The sequence below is a fragment of the Alligator sinensis genome, unplaced genomic scaffold (assembly GCF_000455745.1).
Source record: "Alligator sinensis unplaced genomic scaffold, ASM45574v1 scaffold1575_1, whole genome shotgun sequence".
Lineage (NCBI taxonomy): Eukaryota > Metazoa > Chordata > Crocodylia > Alligatoridae > Alligator > Alligator sinensis.
This window is the reverse complement of record NW_005843253.1, coordinates 19675-24047: the sequence shown is the minus strand read 5'-3', so window position 1 is coordinate 24047 and position 4373 is coordinate 19675.

Here is a 4373-nt window from a genome sequence, read left to right as displayed (position 1 = left end):
GCATGTGCATGCAGGCACGCGCACAGGCAGTAGCTGCATGGGCAGCAGGGCTGGGGCAGGGCTCTGGGTTGGGAGTGAGGGGCACGGAGGGGCGTGGGGCTAGGGGCTGCGGGTCGGGAGTGAGGGGCACCGGGAGGAGGCTGGGGCTGTGGGTCAGAGTGGAGCTGCCGTCCCTGCCAGGCTGAGCGCGGAGCCTGGACAGGTGCTTCTGGCCCTCCTTAGGCCCCAGGTGTCCAGATGTGGGGGGGTCTGTGTGGGACCAGCGCCCCACTCCGGCATGGGGCAGACACTGGCAGGGGCTGCTGCTGGAAGGTGAGCAGTGGGGCCTGGGGGTGCCTGGAGGGGCCCAGAGGGCATGGCATTGGGGTGGGGCGGGGTCCCCTCCGTGACCCCCTCTGGGAACTGGGCCATGAAGCGCACTTGGGTCCATCTGTCTTGTTGCCTTCCCCCAAGGGCTATCTGTCCATCCGCCCTGCCTGCCCCACGTCTGTGTCAATCCCTCTCCCCGGGGCAGCCTTGCAGTGCACGGTGCTGCATGTTGTTCTCTGGGCCCTGCATGTTGGCGGGGCCAGTGCTGGGGGCAGCTCCTGGCTTCAGGTGTGACTTCCCTGAAGCCGGGGCCAGGGTCCATCTGCCCAGTCCAGGCCCCACGGACCCTTCCTAGGACGTACGGCCCTAAACCTGGCAGCGCTGTGGGCACCAGCATCTGCCCTCACCTGCTCCAACCTCTGCTTTCCCCACAGTTGCCATCCTGGGCTCCTGTCTGCAGCCGGCGCTGGCCCAGCCACGCTCCAAGTCCGGAGTCTGAGGCACCAGTAGCCACGCAGAAGAGCTTCTCATAGTCTGGTGCCCTTAAAATCGGCTGTTTGATCAGGGCAGCCTTCACGGTGTCAAATGCCTGTTGACACTCCGACATCCAGACTACCCGATCAGGGTTGCCTTTTCTTGTCAGCTTGTGTAGGATAGCTGCCATTGCTCCAAAGTCAGGGACAAACCTTCTGTAGTATCCAGCCAGACCAAGGAAGGCTCTGACCTGTTTCTTTGTTTGTGGGGGTGACCAGTCTCTAACAGTCTCTGTCTTCTCCCACATGGGAGTGATCGTGCCTCCACCCACACGGTGTCCCAAATACACCACCTCAGATAATGCCAGCTGGCACTTCTTGGCTTTCACTGCAAGCCCAGCTCGCTTGATCTTATCTAGCACAGTGGTTAAATAGATCAGGTGAGATTCAAAGTCCTGACTGAAGATGGTGATGTTGTCAATGTAGGCCACTGCAAACTGCTCACATCCTTAGAGCAAATTCTTAATCAGTCTCTGAAAGGAGGCAGGTAAATTGCACATACCGAAGGGTAGGGCGGTGAACTCATACAGTCCCAAAGGCATGGTAAAGGCAGCCTTGGCTATGCTGTCCGGATCCAGTGCCATCTGCCAGAACCCTTTGGATCGATCGAGAGTAAAGACGAATTTGGCTTGGCCCAGAGTAGTGAGCGCAGAGTCCATCCTGGGTGTAGGGTACGCGTTGCGGGTAGCAATAGCATTCAGCATCATGTAGTCCTTGCAGAACCTGATGGTCTCATCCTGCTTCTGGATGAGTACCGCAGGGCTGGACCAGGGGCTCATTGAAGGCTGTATTACTCCCAGCTCTAGCATGTCCGGGTCTAGGTTGGGCTGGGGCAGAGGCCGGTGCCTGCAACGCTGCCGGGTTTGCGGCCCGGGAAAGCTCCACGGGGAGAGTCGCACCCGGACCCAGGAGCTCAGGCCCAGCCAAGTGTGCCTGGCCTGGGGTGATGGTGTGCACAGGTGTGTCTAGTGCCAGGGCAGGGCACACGTCTGTACGTGTGCACACGTGTGAGGGCACCAGGGCAGGCAGCAGCATGGGGGCCTGGACACCTGGCTTCTCTGCCGGCTGGGCACTGGGCACCAGGTCCTGCCTTCGCCCCCCGGTGGCAGGGTCTTGGCCAGCGCAGGAGCGAGGGGAGAGGGGCAGGAGCCCAGGATTGCGGCTGCGGGGGCAGAGGCAGCGGGTCAGGGCACATGTCTGTGACACACGTGTGTGCCAGGGCAGGCTCTATAGGACCCCCCACAGCACAAGGGGGCCCGGGAGGTGGAAGTGGGGATACTTCCCACCCCCCAGGAAACCCCAGCTCTGACCCCAGCCCCAGTGCTGGGGGGGCAGGGAGGGGACCCCCACCCCAATGCCAGCACCCCAGGGAGACCTGGGCCACACACAGTGCCGTAGTGGGGAGGAGGGCGAGAAGGGGCACCAAGAGGCACTGCCCAGTCGGGGTGGGACGGAGGCGTGAGCAGCTCGTTTGGGGGACGCGGGGAGGCGGCTCCCACTGCTGCGTGCACACGCTTGCTGGACAGGCATGGCTGGGGGGTGAGGGGGGCCTGGATCTGTGCGTGGGGCGGGGGCGAGTGACTGCTGCAGGCTTGCGCCAGACACCGAACTTCGTTCCTACGGCACTGGCTGCACTGACGCGCCAGCAACAGCCTCCGACAATGTCCGCCCAGTGTGGGGGGCTGCGGGTCCCATGCAGGCCCCCCATGGCCTGCCAGGTGTGCCCGGACGCCTGGGTCCCACTGAGCGGAGGCGGCACCTACCTGGGCTCTGCTCCAGAGTGTGGGGGTGGGGGGCGGCCCCTCACCAGCCCCCGCACCCTCCTGCCCCATTGGTGCCCCTCACTCCTGACCCGCAGCCCCTGCCCCACTGGTCAGGCAGGCTGAGGTCGGCAGGGGCAGGAGGAGGCAGCACCGCGGGGCACATCCCAGCTGTGCGGTACCGGGGCTGCGCCGGCCTCTTCCCTGCATGGAGCTGGGCTCTGAGTGGGCAGTGGTGGCGGTGCTGTGGGGGGTTCACATCTCCCTCATACGATGGGGAAGCCCGGGAGGGAGCACAGAGCACCATGAAGCCCAAGCTGAGCTGTGCTTGCTCCCAAAGTGACAACACAACATACCGACGACGACTGCCCAGTGCGTGAGGACGCGGGTTTGTGCCTGGACCTGCAGAAAAGGAATAAGGAGTTGTCACTTCCAGCTGATCTAGCTGTATTTGGGAGGGTTTTCAGCAGGCTGCTTTGTCTGCTACATCTGTCCTGGATTAATTAGTACAGCAAATATTTTTTTGCAATTAACTCATTTTGACTTGCAGGAAAAGATATTCTCCATCTGGGCTTTGATTGGTGTCTCCTCCTGATTTACTCCCCCTTGATTGTCCAAGGACTCCTTAAAACCCTCCTGTTTTTTCTGCCTCTTAATCCATTTCTTGATCTCTTCCAACTTCATAGAAATGGGTATAATCTTCTGTCACTGAGGAAGGTCGTTCCATCAAAACTGGGACTTTCTGGTAACCAGTAATGAACAGTTTGATTTACTGGGTTTCCTGTGAATTCCTGCTCGGGATTCTCTCTCTCCATTTCCATGACTGCCAGGAGGCTTTGATGGCGCTGAGCCCAAGAGGACAGAAGAGGAAGGAGGCAGGTCCTGGCGTGGGTCAGGAGTGAGAAATCACGGGGACAAGCAGGCTGCTGCGCCAGGGACGGATTGGACAAGACGGAGATGAAGACGGAGACAGCCTCTGTGCCTGGACTGGGAGAAATGATCACTTTTGCAGCTAAATAGACTGGACTTGGCTTTGTTTTAGGCTTGTCGGCCTTAGTGTCATTCCATGAACCTGCTGTCGTGGTGACGGAGATGGAGATGGAAGTGGGGGCGCTATGGCCGGCGCTGGGGTTCATCGTGTGGCACTTGACCACGACTGTCTGTGCCACACCTGTCAGCGCCAGGCTCAGGAAGGCGCCGGTCGGGGCCGGGACCAGGACCAGGACCAGGACTGGGATGGAGCTGTTGTGGGCCCAGCTGAACTGTGGGGCTGGGACTGCGTCGGCCGCACACATCTGGGTCACGCTGTTACCGAGGGGAAGGGACAGGGGCTCCGGCGGGGCGGTGCAGGTGGTGTCCAGACTGTCTGAGGAGAGAACAAGGGGTGACACTACCCACGGCCACCCCGGATCCAGCCGCATCCCAGACTGTCTGGTATACAAGCAGCCGCCGTGGTGACAGGGCGGCTGCAGTGCGGCTGACGGGATTCCTGACCTCACAAGTGTAATCACCGGCATCATCCCAGCCGAGCCCCCATGCCGTCAGTGTCCGGTTCCCCAGGGACGGCCCAATGTGGTCACCAGGTGCCAAGATGGAGCTGTCGCGGTCCCACAGCAGCGTCTTAGTGCCACCAGGAGTTGTGGGGTGTCAGCTGGGGCCACCAGCAGTGGCAGGGCCTGGTCGTGCCTGGGCAGATGCTTTGGGAAATCAGCTGCCCGGGCTGGGGGGAGCGGCTTGGGGAAGTGGGCAGCCTGGGCCAGGCTGAATGCCG